This window comes from Dryobates pubescens, chromosome 2 (assembly GCF_014839835.1).
Source record: "Dryobates pubescens isolate bDryPub1 chromosome 2, bDryPub1.pri, whole genome shotgun sequence".
In the NCBI taxonomy this organism is placed as follows: Eukaryota; Metazoa; Chordata; class Aves; order Piciformes; family Picidae; genus Dryobates; species Dryobates pubescens.
This window is the reverse complement of record NC_071613.1, coordinates 41,433,490-41,454,087: the sequence shown is the minus strand read 5'-3', so window position 1 is coordinate 41,454,087 and position 20,598 is coordinate 41,433,490.

The window sequence follows — 20,598 nt, the reverse complement described above, 5'->3', positions numbered from 1 at the left end:
CTGCTCCCAACTTGGTGTCGTCTGCAAATTTGCTGATGGCTGACTCAACCCCTCATCCAGGTAATCAATGAAGATAATGAACATTATGGGGCCCAGCATTGATCCCTGGGGGACACCACTAGTGAGTGGACTCCAGCTGGATGTGGCACCATTCACCACCACTCTCTGGGCTCAGCCCTCCAGCCAGTTCCTAACCCAGCTCAGAGTGCTCCTGTCCAAGCCACAGGCTGAGAGCTTGGCCAGGAGTTTGCTTTGGGGGATGGTATCAAAGGCCTTGCTGAAGTCTAGATAGACTACATCCACAGCCTTTCCCACATCCATCAGGTGGGTCACCTGATCATAGAAGGAGATCAGGTTGGACAGGCAGGATCTGCCCTTCCTAAACCCATGTTGGCTAGACCCGATCCCTTGGCCATCCTTTAGGTACACAGTGATTGCCCCCCAGGTGTTCTGCTGTACAACCTCTCCCACCAATCCTTAAACAAACAAAGCTACTGCAGAATTTTCCTTGGTGTGTGAAGAGGAAAATGCCACAGACTTCTTTCTGTTTGTTTGAGAGCAGACATACGATGTTTGTTTGGCAGTGTTTTTCCTGCTTGCTTACAAATAGCAAGCCCTTTCCTTGTAATGTATTTTCCAAGATTATGCAGAACTAGTAGGTTCCAAGTCCTAGTCTGCCTATGACCACTGAAACGAATGGATCTGTCAAAGTTTATGTGAAAACAGCTTCTGAGTCCATGGAGATTTGTCCTCCCCACACTGCCTTAGCTCAGTGGAATTAACCAGGTCTTTAACATAAATTTCATGCTGAAGCAACTCAATTTCAAGATGACTCAGGACAATCACCTTCAAAGGAGACTCTTCTGGCTTATGTAAATTAAAGAAATAACAGATACATATGAATGGACTGTTGTAGAAAGGGTTAAGTTAGATAGTGTGGTAGCTCGGGATTCTAGTTCTCTCTACAGGTGTGAATACTTGACACAAAGTAAAAGAAATAGAAAATCTGAAGGTAGTCTTCCCTTGCCTCTCTCCTTCCAGCCTTCATCAATCAGCACTTCAAAGACATTTCAGCAGGTTGCATTCAGACCATTGTGTTTAACAGCAGCTGATGAGTTCAGCCTCCATGTGTCTGTCTAATCTCCTGTTTTTAATTCAGTTTTTGACCCAAAACAGCAAAATGAGCACAAGAAAATAGATATCACAGATATTCAGGGTGGTCCTCAGCATATCATCATGCAGGCATGACAAATGGTCTGCTTTGCAATGTGGCAGCTTCTTTCAGATGTTCTTCTTACATAATTACATATGCAGGAGAGATTTTGTGGAAGCAGGATCAATTGCTCTCTACCTTCAGAGCACAAATGTGCTTTGATGGGGCTGATGCATGTTCACCACCTAAGAAACTCTGAAGCAAAATGCAGAAGTCACTGTGTATAGCAGGTGAGTAAGAGATCCAGGTAGAGGGTACAGAAACCTTGTTTCCTAGTCTGCCTCGGATGGTTCTGTAATATCTCCTAACATACTCATTTATGTCTCAGCAAACAGGCCTAGTTCTTGAGAGAAGACTCCTTCTAGGTTTTTAAACCATCCTTCAAATACATGAAATTTTCTCCAGTTTTACTTCCAATGTGACTGACACTACTTTGGTATCTGTTCCTTCCAGCTCTGTTTCTTATGATCACGTAACACATGTAAAAATTGAAAATATATGGTTAAATGTCTGAATGTTCTCTTGATTTTAATAAGATCTAGATTAAATAACAGTAATAAGCAGCCCTTTGTGCACAATTCTGCCACAACTGTTACAAAAGTGATAGTAAAATGCTCTCTCAAAGGCTGTAACTTCAAAGTAAGGTAGGACACTTGTGTTATCATCTTCTTCCAAATGCTGTATTAACTCTACTGAGCTTGAAACCCCAAATCATTCACTACTTCTGTGACATAACCATGCAAAATATTACTCATTCTGCTGGCTGGAACTGGCAACTGATTTTTCACTTTTGGCACAGTTCTTAATTCCACTTGACCACACAGTTCAGCATAAAGGAGCAGAGAGTGAGTCTTCATTTACTTTGCTCATCCTCAGCAAAGTTGTCAGTCAGTTCCCAAAGCCCTTCTGTTTAAATTAGTTAATTATACTAAAGAACTACATAGGATATATTTGTGGAATGGCTGTAGGGGGTCCTATGGGGAAATTGTCCTTTCTGATTCAATGCAGAAATACTGTCACAGAGAGATTATGAAGTTATTACAGAACATCAGCTTCTTCTCTAGTGATTGCAAAATACACAGTTTACCAAAGCACAGGGAACTCCAGAATTCCCCAGCATTCCTCATGGTGGACTGTAAAAATAAATAATCCAGACTGAAAACCAAAACCAAAACCCCAACCAACCAACCAACCAACCAACAAAACAAAACTCCTTCCCCCTCCCCCAAAAAACCCAAACCAAAAACAACAACAACAATCAAACCAAAAATAAAACAAAAAAGACATCCATAAAACCAGATTTAATAAAGATGCGATAAGTCATTAGAGGAAAACATAGGGAATCAGCATGTTCAGGTTTCAGTTCCTTCTGCACCTCTTTATGCATGGGATTCATGTCTAGCTATTTGTGTCTCCACTATTTTAATTGATCATTTCATCTCTCTAAAACACATGGTGTATATGGTTTTGCATTATTGTGAATATGTTTTGTCATTGGATTTCTTGGTGGACAAAATAACTATTTTCAAGTGAAATAATGTATATATTCCAATGGAAAAAATATTTCCTCATTGTTACTATAAATAAGATGATTTGTTATATGCTTTTTACATGGTCTATATTTTCCATTTACCATTGGATCACGTGAAGCAAAACATTCTCCAGCAACATGACAATTAAATATTTCATCTAGTGCTACCACCTATAGGTGGTTGAGTTCAGCCCACTTCCTTTGCATTTGTCATGCTTATTTTCCCTATGCTAACCAGGCCCTGCAGTCTTCATTGTGCTCTTTGCTTAGTGGTTTCACTTTTTCCTTTCCAATCTCTTTTGCAAACTTATTTAGCTATGCTACCCTCTCACTATATCTGTTTTCATCAGTGCTATCTGCTTCTGCTCCTCTGCTACATGAGTAAATAAGTAAACAGTTGAGAGCTATGTAAAACAAAAGTTATGTGATCAGGTTTCTGTGGAAAAAAAATGATCTCTTCTCATATTTATTCTCACCTGTCTTAGCTCTGAAAGTCCATTACAGATAATGATAGAAGAAAATGAAATACCTTAATGTTGTTTAGAGAGGAGCAGAGTTAGAAAAATCACAATATAGAGAGACATGACCTGAGGAAGGTAAATCTGACATTCTTATTTACTCTTCCAGAACAAAGAAATTATTCTGTCCAGATGTAAAATGCAGAGGATGAATTACTGCTCCACAGAGCAGGCTCTGGGGCTCCCTGCCTAAAGATATTGAGGGCAAGATAAAAGCGCTGCTTACAGAATTAGCCAGTATAAGCATAATGTCATGAAGAAAGAGAAATACGGTGGTGAGCAGAACAGCCAGTGAATGCAGGGAATCTCCCTTTTTTTATTAGAAGCCCCTACAGCCCTGCCCAGTTCATGATGGACTCTGTAAATATGACCAGACAGTGTTACCCTTCATCATTTACATAAATCAAGGTGAAATTAAACTGCATTTTATTGTCCTTGGGGTCATTGATTTCCCAAAGAAGTGTAGGCAAATATTTGGGGGAATGGTCCAAATAACCAGCTTTTATTTTTCTAAGCCTCTATATTTTAAGAAATGAGGATGTAAGGAGTTGGAAAGATTGAGATCTCTGGATCCATATCACTGAAACCATCATCAAGTTTAGCATGCACTTGTGCCCCACTGGTCATGTATTTGCATGAGCTTCACTGGTTGAAAGGCAGCAGGCAGTGACAAAGCACAAAAACCTTTATATGTCTTCCTAACGTTTAAAGGACATCACTTTGGAAACTCTGGAAATCAGTCCAGTGTGTCTCCTGACCATTAAAGAAATCACAGAAGACTTTGAGAAGGAAATCCATAATTCATGTGCCTTTTCTTAAGATCCGATTTGAAAGGAAGGGGAACATGATTTGTTAATATTTAAGATAAGATTTGAAGATGAAATGAACAGGTGTCTGAGATAGATAACCTTACAGTCCTTCACGAGCTGCACTCAGCAGAGTGATCTGTGATCTTACCTTTACTGCAGTAGGTCAGCTATTAAACAACTACAACTATGTGAAGTATTACCTTTGATTTTGCATTAGTCCATAAACTACTTGTGAAACATCTGTGAAATTTCTACCCTTGGTCTGCCTTTACAATATATCAATCCTAGTTTATAAAAGGAAAGACAATACCTCTGAGTTTGAGAATGAAAAAAAAACCCACAAATCAGTGTATGAACTGGTTGAAAAGGCAACATCAGTTTCTCTTAGTACCTAAACGGTGTTACTCATTTACAAAGTTATTACAAATCTCATAATTTGTAAACTATTTCTTAAATTTGAAGCTTTTTTTTTTTCTTTTCAGAAACTACAGTGCTTTGCAAGTTTAGATTACAAAGATGTAAGAGTCAGCACCAATATCTTTACTTACATTGTTGTAGCTAAAGATACCCATCTAGGATCTAGGCATTGAAATCTCGTTATGTGATTTTCTTAAAGATGAGGTAGGGTGTCATCTCTGCTCAATATTAAAAAGGAACAAAAATATTTTCTCTCTGATAATCTCATTACTAAAAAATTGTTCTTTAAAAAAAAAAAAAAAGAAAAAAAAAGGAGGGGAACCACAAATGACTTCATCTTACACTTCTGCAAAGATCCCTCAGAATAGGTGTCAGCTGTCTGTGCCCAGACTCTGCTTTTCCAGATTCTACTTAAACTCTTAGGTATTGTGAGCAAGCCTGAGATCTCTGTCCTTTACCATTAAAGTCATAGTCAGGCTGTCTGATTTCAAAGACCCTAAGTCACAGTTATTACAGAGTGCTTTTGCAGCAAACCTTTGCGTTCCAGCTATATACATCTGTACTGAGCCTCAGACTGACCATTATTCATCTGCCACTTCCTAACCTACCATATGACTTCTCCAGTACCTAAAATATGATGTCTCTGCAGAGTTCCAGGTGAAATGCAAGGAATGCTGAAGAGGAGCAATAGTGTGCTCTCTCACAACAATGCAAATAACAATGGCAGTGTATGCCTTAGTTAAAAACTTTGTACAGTCTGGATAGTTTGGACAAAACTTTGCTCATTTCCCTCCTTTCTTCTCTTCCATCTTTTGTAACATCGACATTAACCATTTTAATTCAGTCAGTATCCGCTGGTGCAGTAATTATCAGGAAGTTTAGAGCTCGGATTAGCAAACAGCAATTACTTTTTAACAGCCTCCATCAGGTACTTAGAAATGCAGCATCCACAAATGTTTTCTACATGCCTGCAGTTTCTCCCAAGGCAGACACTTTAAGCTTCAGTTTCAAATCTGACTACAAAATGCCTGCCATCTAACTGTAGGTCAGATCTCAGAGCAGAATGAACAGGGAGCCTGAAAAGCTTTGTGCTTCAATGCTTTTACTTATTTTTAAAATTTATTTCCATCTTTCCTTACATAGGCCATATCTCTGTATTTGTTACACTTATTAAAGTCTGGAGCACCACTATGCAGTCAGTGGAATAATCAAAGATCAGTATCACTGTAACCAGGAGTACAATATAATTTGTTATTTTCTATTGACATAAGAAGCACCATGAATATTTACAATTCTGAATAAATACATTGCACTTAGATAGTGCTACCTCATATTTCTAAAGTGCACTACACATCTATAAATGTGCTCAGCATAATAGTTATAAAGCACAGCATTCAATTCTAATGCAGAACATCTCAATATATCAGACTTTTGGGAAAACTGCATGAAAAACATGGAAAGATTGCTGGAGAGTTCTGGTTTATTAACGGATTTGCTGGATTTGTATAAGCAAATGCCTGTAGCCAGGAAGTTTCAAAGACAAAACTTCTCATGAATTAGTCTTAATTCTTTAAAGAGCCTAACAATTTAAGAGCTGTATTCTCAGACTGCTGAGGTTCAGCCTGGATGTTAGCCTCTTCCATTTTATTCAAACATAGATGATTCTAAATACAGACACACACACACATGCACCAAGATTCTTAATAAAAGATGTTGAATAAAAGCTTTTATGAAGGTCCGTGTGTACAGTTTATAGCAATATGACAAATGAGAAACAAAAAGGCTGGCAGGAGTTACTTCCTTCATCTCTTTTACAAGAAAAAGAAGGAGAGAGTAAAAGATTATGCACAAAGGAGGTTTTAAATGCAGAGCACAATCACTAAACCAAATCTTAAATAACACCTCACTTGTACAAAGGAGACAATTCAAAGCTGACTTGAATAATCAGGTGCTCATTTTAAAGAGGGAGATGGTTATCTAATGATGTCTCTCCTCCTAAGTAGATTATCTGACCTCTGTGAAGGATGATCCTTGGGATTCTCTATCAAGCTCAACAAGTCATTTACTAATTTTGTTTCTGCAGCATTTGCTGTTCAACAGTTTGGCAACTGCAAGATTAATTGTAGGTTTAACAATACCAACCATATTACAACTGGAGTCAGGTATTTTCCATGAAAAGCCATTTTTATACAAAGGTGTCAAAGGCCATTCTTCATTCCCCCTCATTCTCCTGGCCCCACTCTGCCCTGCCCCAGAAGACACATCCTTCTCATGGCCTTTTTTCTCTTGAACAGCGGAACAGTTCAGAGCTCTCAGTTCTCTCAGCTTAGGAACACAGCTTCACTTTCAAATTTTCAAATCTGGCAAAGAATGGGCCACAAGCTCAACAGATGAATTTTTGTTTGTCCCAAGACACATGAACATCAAGGAGTGCTGTTTCATCGAGTAACAGAATCGCTTTGGTTGGAAAAGACCTCGAAGTTCATAGAGTCCAACCATCAACATGACACTACCATGGTTGTTAAACCACATCCTGAAGTGCCATGTCTACTCATTTTTTAATACCTCCATGGATGATGACTCCCCTATCTCCTTGGGAAGCCTATTCCAATGCCTGACCACTCTTTCAGTAAATACATTTTTCGTAATATCCAAGCTAAACTTTTCCTCATGCAGTTTGAGGCCATTTCTTCCCATTCCATCACTTGATACTAGGGAGAAGAGACCAACACCTACCTCACTATAACTTCCTTTCAGGGAGTTGTAGAGATAAATGAGGTCTCCCCTCAGCTTTCTCCAGACTAAACAATCCCCAGTTCCTTCAGCCACTTCTCTTGATCTCCAGACCCTTTACCAGTTTTGTTGTCCTTTCCTGGACAAGCTCCATCAACTCAGTGCCTTTCTTGTAGTGAGGGGCCCAAAACTGGACACAGTATTTGAGGTGCAGCCTCACCTGTGCTGATCACAGGGGCACAATCACTTCCCTACTCTATCTGGCTACACAATTCCTGATACCAGCCAAGATGCTGTTGGCCTTCTTGGTCACCTGAGCACACTGTTGGCTCATGTTCAGACAAGTGTCAGTCAACACAGCCAGGTCTTTTTCTTCTGGTCAGTTTTCCAGCCACTCTTCCCCAAGCCTGTATTGCTGCATGGGGTTGTATCCCAAGTGCAGAACCCAGCACTTGGTTTTGTTAGACCTCATACATTTGACCTCTGCTCATCAGCCTGTCCAAACTTCTCTCTAGGGCCTTCCTACCCTCAAGCAGGTCAACACTCCCACCATATTTGGTGTCTGTAAATTTACTGAGGGTGTACTAAATTCCCTTGTCCAGATCACTGATAAAGATAAACAGGACTGGACCCAAATCAGAGCCCTGGGAAACACCACTTGTGACTGGCCATCCACTGGATTTACCACCACTCTTTGGACTGGCCATCCAGCCAGTTTCTGACCCAGCAGAGTGTCCATCCATCCAAGCTAATTGCAGCCAGTTTCTCCAGGAGGATGCTGTGGGAGACAGCATCAAATGTTTTACTAATGTCCATGTACACAGCCTTTCCCTCATCCACTAAGCAGATAGCCTTGTTGTAGAAAGAAATCAGGTTTGTCAAGCAGGATCTGTCCTTCCTGAACTCTGACATGGTGAGATTGTTCATGGTGGAGCAAGCTGCTGCAGCTTCTTAATTACTTTTCTGAATGGGAAGAGGGTTGGGGGTTGCACTAGATGACCCTTGAAGATCCTTTCCAATCCAACACATTCTGATTCTGAGAGGGTTGTGTGTCTGTATTAAAATATTTCCAAGTGTAATGGTCATGATGTAGATTCTTATGGAGAAGCTCGAAAGCATGTCTGAGTTTAACTGATAACTTTGCAGATGCCAGTGAGAGCTGAACCAGCAATTCTGAGTAGGAAGGAAGTGGGCTTCCTGTAAAACTATTATTGCTCTGACCTGAGCTTGCTCCACACTTAGTGAAATTCTGCCTTTTACAGGTCTTTCTGCCCACTTTGCTCCCAGCACTGGTAAAAGGACTCCCAGGATCCACATTCTAAGTAGCTTTCTGTTCTCTTATGTGGTTTGTCCCTCAGAGAAAGGAATGAGGCCACAGGGACTGTTAGAAATCTGTCTGTAAGGACTACGTGTTGTAAAGGCTATTGCAGGTACTCCTGTGCCTTAGTATGTGCTGCTGTAAGACATCACAAGCTATAGGTCTGGGTCAAAGCTTAAATCACATGTTTAATCGAAGGATATGTCAGGCCCAAGGGGTTTTCTTGGGTTAGGTTTTATTTATTTATTCTTTTCATGTAGTCATGCATAAATGTGATCTTCCAGATTTTATAGTGATGTTGGAAGGCTTAGTAACCTCAAATCTGTAGGGAATGGATTAGCATTCCCTAATCCACTTCAGGCGAAATGAGTGGGGTAAATTCAATCTACTTCCCTTAATGGTTTAATGAGTCTGTTTGAAGCAGATTAAGAAGAGATCATGCAACCAAAGTGTGTAGCAGAGGGTCAGTAAGGAATGTTTAACAGTGACCAGCAGAATGAGCATTTATTTAACTGCTGTGTTGGTCAGTGACTTCTTTCAGTGAAGAGAATTCACAATTTACATCATTTTTATAGTAACAGTCTTAAGAGTTAATAGTTTAGTTCAAACTTTTAAGTGAACTAAACTCTTGTAGAGTCCTTTCCAGGCTGCCCTCCATATTGTATCTTTCATCAGTTAAGGAGAGGTGAACTCATTCTTCCCACTTTGTCCTGGTGCCCATTTTATTCACTTGTAAGATTTTCAAGGCAGCACTTACAGTCTTCCTGCCATTCTGTTCTGCTGTCTGAAAGAAGTTTCCCAAAGAACCCACAAAGCTGCCTCACTGTCCTCTGTCTGTTCTTTTGTTAAAATGTGTTTCAGATACCCACAAAAAATAATATCAAGTGAATTTTCAGACCATGACTTACCCTACTGTCAGATATTCTATTTGATTTTGTTTTGTCTTTCACCTATTTTCTCTTATTTTATTTTTTCATGGAATTGGAATGAGTGCCTTCTTTTGGTTCCATATATTTATATTGTGTTCACAAAGTCCTGCCTGAAGTCTAAAATTTATGAAGACTGTGAAAACACTACATAATGATCAGGAGAGCATGAAATACTCTCTACCATTTATTTTCCATGCATCTGGGATCTCACCGTGGGAATATGAGAACAGTGTATCCATTTCACATACTGTTTGTATTTGATGTTCAAGTAGGTTTTTCTGGAAGACCCACGCTGTTCAGAATGCATTTCTGGCAGACAATGATAAAATATTCACCAGTCTCTTGATCTAATTCAAATGCACACTCACAAATTTCTTTCTTCCTTCCTAATTCTAAATGTCAGAGAGGAAATACTAAGTGTATGCCACCTTGATGTTTGCTTTGTTACTTCTCTTACAATACCGTAATTGTAATGTATGTGCATTTTAAAGTGTACTCCAATTATCTACAGCTAAACAAGGATTCTCTATAGTGTTAAAATACTAGTCTGCTGACATACAGAAGTTACTTCCTGCAGATATTTTATTTGCAGAACTGATTAATACAATTGAAGATTTTCTTGGAACATGAGAAATTGGGGGGTTCCTGGTCTCGGGCCTGCATTACATAGTATAGCTCTATGAGAAGGATGCCAATTAAACTGTTCGACAGGCACTGCTGAGGGTGAAGCTTTGTAGCTGCCTAGGAGCATGCTCTTGTTATGTGATTTCTTGTCCAGTGCTTGTTTGGGGTCTCTGTAAGTCTCATATGTAGTTTGGAATCATTGTTTTTCAATCAATAAAACCATTTATATCAAAGAACCTCTCCAAAATCATACTTTATGATCTTACTGAGAGTGGCACAAGCAATGAAGACAATCTATTTTATTGATGATCTCTTGATCTCTGTCATAATTACAAAAGAATAGTAAGAATTAGGAAGGTGCTTTGTAAGTTAACATCAGCTTCTGCTGCTTGGATTCTTGCTTATTTTTTACCTTAACAATATACTTTGGGAAATAAAAGGAAAAGATGATACCTGAAAAGTCTATTGAAAGAGTGAATGGAGTTTTAGCAGAATACCTGAGAACATGCATAAATATAAATACATAGAATACATAGAATACATAGAATAAACCAGGTTGGAAGAGACCTTCAAGATCACCGCGTCCAACCCATCAACCAATCAAACACCACCCAAACAACTAACCCACGGCAAGCTCATAAGTAGTCCTGTTGAATCACATTCCTGAAGTTATCATGTGATTAAGTATATACTCTTAACATGGGGTCAAAGAGAAATTTGTAAGACAATCAGCTGAGGAACTAGACCAGGATTCAAAAGTTCATCAATTCAATTTCTCCTGCGAACAAAGACTGTTACTGCAAACCTGTTCTTACTTGCTCCATCCTCCCTGGTGAAGTCAAAGTGGGATTTCTTTAGATGACTGAATTCTGAGGTGAATCAAGAGTGTTTTATCCATATGCTTCTGTTGCCTGCAGGTAAACAGAGACAGCGATGCTCTCTGTTTAACTGTGAAGGACGGATGTAGCAGCTGACAAAGACATATTCAGTTAAACACTTTTAGGTCATTTGTGACCCCTTACATTTCCAAATTCTCACTTGTGCCTCTATTCCTCTATTGCATGAGTCAGTAGGTATGGAAATAAATAGACAGACACTTAAACTTTTGAAGTTCTTAATGAAATATAAATTGATAAAATAGATTAAATAAAGTACAAACTTCAGACAGGAATCACTGAGAGATTAGTGAGTGATTTGCAGATTCTAATTATAAAATGGAAGCATTATTGTACTTAAAAAATAGTTTAAAAAATCCCTAAAGACTAAAGAGTTATCTGCATTCCTTCACACTTAGCTCACTTAGCTGTGTGGTACCTACCAGAAAGATGCCCTTTAAAAATAGGGACACACTGATTTCCCAATGAATGTTTTGCCACATTGGTTAATTGATTTGCTGATCTAATAATGTGGGGTAGATCAGCATTTTCTTGGCCACACCAAGCTTTCAAACATGAGGACAAATGACATATGGGTTATGACTTGACTTTTTTTGACAGCTAGTGACACACCACATAAATTCCTCCATCATCCTTTTGTTAATGCCACAAATTGCATAGGACAGTTTTGCTATGCCTAACAGGCAGAGATTTGATGGTGGGTATCTTTAGACCAACAAATAATCTGGCACAGCCAAATTTAGAGTGTGATCTATCATCTGTGAGGTAACAGGGATCGCATCCAGTCCACACACTTCTGGCAACCTCCAGGCTACTGTCCTCTATTAAAGCACATCAGCATCTGCTGACTCCTGCAGCATTTGGTGTTCAGTGATATTAGACAGGCAGCTGAGACACAGTAAGTGCCTTAAGCACAATGCCACTGTCAGTGGTGACTGCCATCTCCAACTGAAAGGAGTAAATTCACTTCCTGTGCTGTTAGACTCCTGACAAAGTGTATTCAGAAATACGGCCATCTTGTGGCCACAACAGAAATCTGCTGCTGTTGTCACAGACGATGCCTTTCTAAGGTCAGCAACATTTAAAATTTTCTCATTAGGAGTATGTACCTGATGCAAGGATGTGGTTCAACAGAATTACTCTCCCTAACTTGTTTTAAAACAAAGTTTATCACTGGGTACTGCTGGGACATAGAGGTCCAAATTCTTGCCTGATATAAATCAGTGTAGCACTCTAAATCGATAGAGCTACATCGATATACACCAGCTGTGGGAGCCATTAGGCTTACACCAGGATGAGATCTGCTCTAAACTGCTGTTTGGGTTTAGTTTTTTTTGCACATAGGCAAGATGAAACTTAAGGGAGATCATAGAAGTTTTGCAAGATTTTAGAAACCCAGATTCCTTTACTGAAGATTAGTCATTCCAAAGTTATTTTAGAGTGAAATTTCCCCATAGCATTTTATGTAGAATCTTAACAGAACTGTTAGAGAAAAGAAAGAATATGCAAAAATCACAGCCAGTAATTCCTGCTCAAATTTTAGTCAAATTTTTCCCAGGAAAATTTAAAATGCCCAAAGTGCTCTGGAGATGATCAAACATAAGAAATGGTTTACTCTTGAGGAGTGACAAAAATTATTAAGACTCAGGTATCAAAAAGAGGCACTGGACAAAAGATCACAGGCAGGTCAGGGAGGATCAGTGAGGAAAGATTTCTCACTGCTTTTCAAAACACAAAACTTGGAGGTATCCAATTATGTGTTCAAGTGACGCATTCCAAACAAAGAAGAGGGATTAGTATTTTGCAGGATGTGTTTGCAGAGCTTGTGGTGCAGAACAGTCTGCATCCCACAAACTGATTTCAAGAAATATGTGAATAAAAAACTGCACAAAGGCTGTCAAACCAAGACATCAGCCTTTTCTAAGCTGCACATTAGGTGAAATCTGGGAAGATGTAGTGAAAAAACATTATTCTTCTCTTGCTTGTACCCTTTGTACTTTCAAATACTCTTTCTTAATTATCTGTTACTAGCTCTGCTTGTACTGAGTCAAATGGACCAGTCTGGCTGTGACTGTCCTGATGTTCATGGTGTTTATGATCTCATATAGTTGATATCACATGCATTTGAGATTGCATTGAATCAGTACTTCACATATTTCAAGGCTTACAGGATTTACCATTCTGACAGGTGTATAACACCCAAAGCAAATGGAGGATGTTCTGCAGACAGTGAACATGGACAGACTCAAGTCTCTCACAGAGGCTAATCTGCAGAGGGATACAAAAACTCTTCTTCCTTCTAAAAATAGCTTTAAAAAAAAAAATTGCTGCACCTGAGGTGACAATAGTGGTACAGCTCAACAGGCAGAAGGAGTCTGAATCCTCAGCACCAAAAAATTCTCAGCATCATAAAATAACTCAGATTAGGAACAGAAATGAGGTTTAAAATAGCTCATTAATGTTTCATGAGTGAAGGACACTGTTTACAAGTAGTAAATGTAGAAAAAGCCAGGATACATAAATAATATTTTCTACATCAATATTTAATCATAAAATTTATCTTTGGTTCTTGTTTCATCCCATTACTTTTATTATTTGTGCTCAGTTATGTTGATGGAATATCTATCTATCTATCTGATCAGACATTGCTGTGGCAGCATAGCATTTATAGGTAATCCCATAATGAACAGTGACTTGGAGGGTAAACGGGGTTAATTTTCACTTAGTACAGTAATTTTTCGGGTGAAAGAAAGGAAAAACCCCACTGTTTGCTGTATTGACAGATGTTTGAGGGCCACATATTTCATGGACTCAAATTGTGATTTATTGTGTTTAGAAATCTAGTCATAACCACACACACAAAAAAAAAGTTGTAGGGTCTTGTATTTGTTTTGGGTTCTTGTACTTTTTTTTTGCCACTGTGACACCAGTTATGTGCATTCTTGCTTGTGAGCATCACAGATTCTAGTGGCTTCGTGCTGGCAATGGTATCAGGAAGAACTTCGAAGCAAGTTTTGACAATAGAGAAGGTCAAAGACTAAACATTTCCAAAAGTATTGCAGTAATTAGGGGACCTATCTTCCTTCAGCCTTTAATTAAGAGCCTTAATTTTATCCTCAGGCTTTTGCCAAGATTAAATAAGAATTTGTGGTAGAGCGGAGACTTAAACCAGATCATCTAAACTCATCTGTGTCATGCGGGACCCGTGCTAAGTCTTTGGATCCTCTAAAGAATAGGATTTCCATTAATGGAAACATATCAAATATCTGGTTTGGGACAAAAACTCTTTTAAGTTAGATGGTGCTTTGAAATGAACTTGTTTCATTCTGTTTCCTTACCCCTTGTGCTCCAGATTTATAAACAAACATGACCATGTTCAGTTGTACATGCTTTACACCAACCATTTTAGTAATAACACATCATTGACATTTCAGCTGGACAATATCACAGCTGACCTGTGATTGTACAGGTATAATTGCCCTATACTGGCGACAGCTGGTGGGATTTGCAGAGATCTTCAAAAGGAGTAGCAGGTCCAGGCAGAAGGGATGCTGTGAACACCAGAGGAAATCTTTCTGAGTTTGGAATGGGCTGCCCAGGGAGGTGGTGGACTCACTGTCCCTGGAGGTGTTCAAGCGGGGATTGGACATGACACTTGCAGCCATGGTTTAGTTAGTCATGGGGTGTTGAGTGATAAGTTGGACTTGATGATCTCTGAGGTCTTTTCCAACCTTACTGATTCTGTGATTCTGTGGGAGGAAAGGAGGAATGTTTAGCATCACTTTTTGGTACACTTCACTGAAGTAACAGGCTAAGAAATCCCCCAGGTATATTTCTTTTTGTTAGGTGGTGGATTTGAATTAAACTGAAGGGATTGTCTCTTTCACCTCTGAATTTCCCAGCACCTAAAATGTGATCCTTCTTTCCTAATATTAAGCAGAAGAGCAGATGGTCCTTTGAGTGGGACCCTGAAATTGAGGTATTTCTCACCAAGATCTTTTAATGTTAGGTAGACATGTTACTGGAAGAGAAATAAAATGTAGTCAAGACAAGCAACTGTAGTTTTTCACCTAATTCATAAACCTTCCATATCCATAGTCATTCCTTCCCCTGAATGCAGGCTTCCATGAAGCTGTGCTGTTGGTAACTAGACCAACTGCTGACATTCACAGAATGATGACAGTGATCATAAAATGGAAGGAATCACACATGATTTGAAGAAGGGGAATTTATAAGTGAGCTAGAATAAAAATGACAGAAACCCTCCTTTTTCTTTGTTTTCCTCACTGGTTTTGTTATATTCTGGTTTTAAAAGTGGTGAGATGCCTGAAATGCAAACCCAAGCAAATACTAATTTTGCTGACTACAGTCATGTGTATTCTAGTAAATTATGGCCTGTGCAACTAACAGTTGCTTCTACAGCTCCCAAATTGTGTTTATTTTTCAAACTTTAAAGCCTTTTGCTTCCCCCTCACCCCCCAATTCTCTTTTCTTCTGCTCTTGCAGAATAGCAAAGAGAGAAAAAGTATTCCAGAGAAATTTGACAAGAGCTAGCAAAAGGGAAAGGTAGAAAAATAAATAAAAGGAAGCAGAAAGATAGCTGACAGCTCTCTGCTCCTGTAGGGAAACTTCACTTTTTATTAGGAAATGGGTTCATGCACTTTGGGATGAACTGAGCTAAGTACTGAATTAGTACCTGGACAGGAATAAGGACGATTACATATACAAGACATTCTGTTATTTTCTTATGAATGATCCTGAAATATTCTCAAGTATTTTCCACGAGTATTTCAGAAGGAGAAAGGCAACAGTTAATGCAAGAGTGCTGGGTATTTCTAGTTGGGAATATTAGCACTGTAGGATAGGCCTGCTGTAGTGAAGAGTACTAATGATGCATTAAGCACTTCAGTTTTAGGTCAGTTGGTGAAAAAGAATTATAAAATTATTGCTTAGTGCTTTGCCATTTGATTAAAACTTAAATGCCTAGATAAAGCAAGTATGGGAAAATTCAAGGTGTCTTTAACAGGTGCATATTCAGACATAATAAGTGACACAATATGCACTATAATGTACTGAGAAACTTGTAGTACCTGGCAATCAGACTGCTTAAAAACAGAACTGAAATGAAATAATAAGAAATAAGTTTGCATTATAACCCTCAAGGCTCTGATCAATGTGCTGAAATCTGCCTGCATTGACTGCTACCAGAGATCACACAGGCACAAAACTATTTTCCTAACACACAGAGAAAGTTCATGCCCTCACCATTCCCCAGAATCCCTACCCCTTTGGACTGGTGGGTGTCCCAGAGAGCAGCAGCGGAGAGTGGTCCCAGAGTTTAACAAGTCAGAAAGCTGTGAATGTTGCTAGTGAAAACGAAGTACAAAGGGAGTAGGAAAAAAGTCCCCAAAACTGGTATTCACACACATCTATGTAGCATTAGTTAACAACAGGCACTAAAGAGGGTCACAGCTAACTGCCTCAATAATAGGATAGGATAGGATAGGATAGGATAGGATAGGATAGGATAGGATAGGATAGGATAGGATAGGATAGGATAGGATAGGATAGGATAGGAGAATAGAATAGAAGAATAGAATAGAATAGAATAGAATAGAATAGAATAGAATAGAATAGAATAGAATAGAATAGAATAGAATTAACCAGACTGGAAAAGGCCTTCAAGATCTTCAAGTCCAACCCATTACCCAACACCATCTAATCAACTAAACCATGGCACCAAGCACCCCATCAAGTCTCTTCCTAAACACCTCCAGTGATGATGACTCCACCACCTCCCTGGGCAGCCCATTCCAAAGGCAAATCACTCTTTCTGTGAAGAATTTCTTCCTAACATCCAGCCTAAACCTCCCCAGGCACAGCTTGAGACTGTGTCATCTTGCTCCGTTGGTGGTTGCCTGGGAGAAAGGAAATTTAAAGACAATTACAATGCCCACTGCAGGCAGGCAGTGCTAAGACAGGAGCTTTAGTGCTCAGCCATCCTGGGTATATCAGCACCTGCATTAGAAAGCCAGCAGCAGCTGCAAATGTAACAGCAGCTCTATCAAACCAGTCAGTCTAGCTCAATGTATTGGGATATAGCCTTGGCCAATGTGAAAGGCATAAAGAAAGATTAAGCATTAAGTAGTATAATCTGTACAGCACTGCATACAGGTGATAATGCAAACTGAACAAGAGCAGAAACAGGAAATGAATTCTAAAAATGAAAGAATGGTTCCATGAAAATGTAGGAAGATTATTACCAGCCTGCAAATATCAGAAGCTATTCACATCAAATTATGGTGGATGGCAAAGAAGATAATAGTAGTTAACTCAAGAACTATCTGATAAGTGATCTGTAATAGGATGTTGTTAGATGTCCCTGATATACTGCAAATTATACACTGATAAAGGAGACAGTTCCAGTTGCTTCATTGTAAAATTTACATTTTGTTTTGCAACACCTATGAGCAAAAAATGCATCCAAACCCCAAGCAATTAGTATAAAAAGAAGAGGATAACTTCTTTGTCCACTGGCTTTGTAGTATTAAACTAGTCTCATGACTTTTAAACCAGTATTTCCATCTACTAAAGCAACCTTTGAAAAATCTGTTTATAAATGGTAGAAGAGTAATACTGTTTTCCCACTCGAATGACTCTCTGCAAAGAAACACAAATTCCTTCAAAATTATTTGCATCTCCCGTCTACTACCTGAAGCTGTTCAGCAGGCAAGTAATCATTAGTTCTGTTGTACAAATAGTTGAACTGAGAAAAGCTTTAAGACCGGCCCCTAACAAGACAGAGCAATTTCTCCAGTTGCTGAATATCTACACATATCTATATCTATATTGGCCGGAAGGGCATAAGAAGTCTTCAGGTTTCTTGAAAATTGTGGCTGTCAGGAATTAAGGCAGAAGCTCCAGTGTGCTGCTCTAACCTTTGAGTTTTTCCTTGCCACTGACTTCTTTCTTGGAGAAAAACACCATAAGGCCCATGACCCTAAACAGGATTAGTTTGTGCTATCCTTTCCTTTTCAGATGCTGGCCTCACTCATGTTGCCTCTTCGGTACCTACAGCAGATCTTAGTAATCTTTTATTGACTTGTCAAAGGATTTCCTGTCAAAAAATGTTGCATTGCTTCCTTCACACTCATTTGAAAAGAGCATTCTAAAATTTCATCAAATTAGTTCAAGGGAAAGAAAATTATTTTGAAACAGAAAACTGTCCTGAGCGAAACATCCTCCAGAGTCCATATTAACATCATCAGTTTAAAACTTTCCAAACTCTGTGTGTTTTGTAATTTTCCTTTTTCTTGCAAATGGAAAGCAATAATAATCATGATATTTTTTAGAGGAGAAACATTCTGGGTAGATTTTTTGCCTTTGGAACAACTCATATATGCAATTTAAACAGACATCCAGAACAGCAAAGACTGTCAATGGGAGAAACCTAACATTAAAGTTTGTTTAGAAACCCTAGGACAACTCTGTCCTAAGGTGGGCTTGTGTCTTGCTCTCTTGTACTCATGCCTTCTTGCAACTACTCATAGAAGTGTTTTGTATGTTCATTTGCTTTTATTTGTTAAAAATGTTTTATACAGTTTTGGGTGGGGGTTTTATTTTGTTTGTTTTTTGGTTGTTTTTTTTGGTCTATAAAGCCTCATTCTGAAGCAGCTTCTTTAGAAGTGTTCAGATGTTAAGTACGAGGAAAGAGAAAGGTTCTCTGAAGAAAGAAGAGAGTCTAGGTAAGACCTGGTGCAAGCAGGGCTGTGTCAGCTCATTCCATCCCCCCCAGTGAGAAATCTTGCAGCTTGTATACACACAAGCACACACACACAGGGGTTATTCAGGATAGCAAGAACTGTGATTCTTAATGGCAGTCAATGGAGGACAAGAAGTGCTTTTGAAACCTCTTCATTTTTTCATGCGTGGTCAAAATCAGAGCATCAAAAGCACTCGCACAGACTGTTTTGAGGGCTTGGTTTCCACTTCTCCTAGTATCTTTTCTGCTTCTGGAAAAAATACCACAGCTTTCTATAACAATTACCATCACTTTTGTGTACTGAATCCCATCATCTGGTGGTGCAAGAACTAGTTCTTCCATTGCCTAGTCTGCCAAAATAACTTCACAGGCTGTCAGAGAGCACATTAGGATCTCTATTTCCAGCTCTGCACCACAAATATGTGAATGATGGTCTTTGATTTGCTGTAAAGAAATTAATGGATATATATATTTAAGTCAGAAAATAAAAATCTTCTAAGGTCCTTTGCATAATACAAGCCACAGATTTTTGTGAAGCGACTCTTATGCCAAACTAGTAACTTCTAGCATTGCAACCCTCCTGTTAGAAAAGCACTAAATCCTATCAGAAGGTCCCAAGTACTGTTTTCTGTGTAGGTTGTTCCAGAGACTTACTCTAAAGCAGATTGAAATATTCTCTGTTCTGTTTCTGACAAATGTGTTTGCTTTACAGTTTTGTTTTGTTTTTTTTTTAAAGAGCTCTCAGAAAGGCATGAATTTGCCTCATTTTATGTCTCTCTGTAGGTCTTGAGAGGTGTCCTTCTAGACCCATTAAAAAGCTTAAATGGACAGAATTGAGTATGAGTTGTTTAGCTCTGTTGTGTTTGGGTTTTTTTTAAAATCTTCAGATTTTTTGCTTGATAAGAGCATATTGTTATGAAAGTCTCTCAGCAGTGTGCCCAGGTGGCCACGAAGGCCAATGGCATCCTGGCCTGTATCAGGAATAGTGTGGCCAGCAGGAGCAGGGAAGGCATTCTGCCCCTGTACTTAGCACTGGTTAGGCCACACCTTGAGTCCTGTGTCCAGTTCTGGGCCCTTCAGTTTAGGAAAGATGTTGGCTTGCTCAAACATGTCCAGAGAAGGGCAGCAAAGCTGGTGAGAGGTCTGGAACACAAGCCCTATGAGGAGAGGCTGAGGGAGCTGGGGTTGCTTAGCCTGGAGAAGAGAAGGCTCAGAGGATACCTTATTGCTGTCTACAACTACCTGAAGGGAGGTTGTACCAGGGGGTGGTTGGTCTCTTCTCCCAGGCAACCTTTGACAGAACAAGAGGACACAGTCTCAAGCTGCACCAGGGGAGGTTTAGTCTGAATGTTAGGAAGAAGTTCTTCACAGAAAGAGTATTGGCCATTGGAATGGGCTGCCCAGAAACGTGGTGGAGTCACCATCACTGGAGGTGTTTGAGACTGGATGAGGCACTTGGTGCCATGGTTTAGTTGATTAGATGGTGTTGGATGATGGGTTGGACTTGATGATCTCAAAGGTCTTTTCCAACCTGGTTAATTCTATTCTATTTCTATTTCTATTTCTATTTCTATTTCTATTTCTATTTCTATTTCTATTTCTATTTCTATTTCTATTCTATTCTATTCTATTCTATTCTTCCTTATTATACATCTATTCTCTTGGTCTGACTTTGCTTTATGTAATTTTTTTCATTTTCATTCACATTTATGTTCAACAGTACAACAAATGGCAGCATGACATGGAGACAGAGACTACATAGGCCACATACACAAAAAGCTTCAGCAAAATGGGATTTGGCATAGAAAATGCTAACTTCTTCCCTACAGCTTTCTCCATCCTAACTGA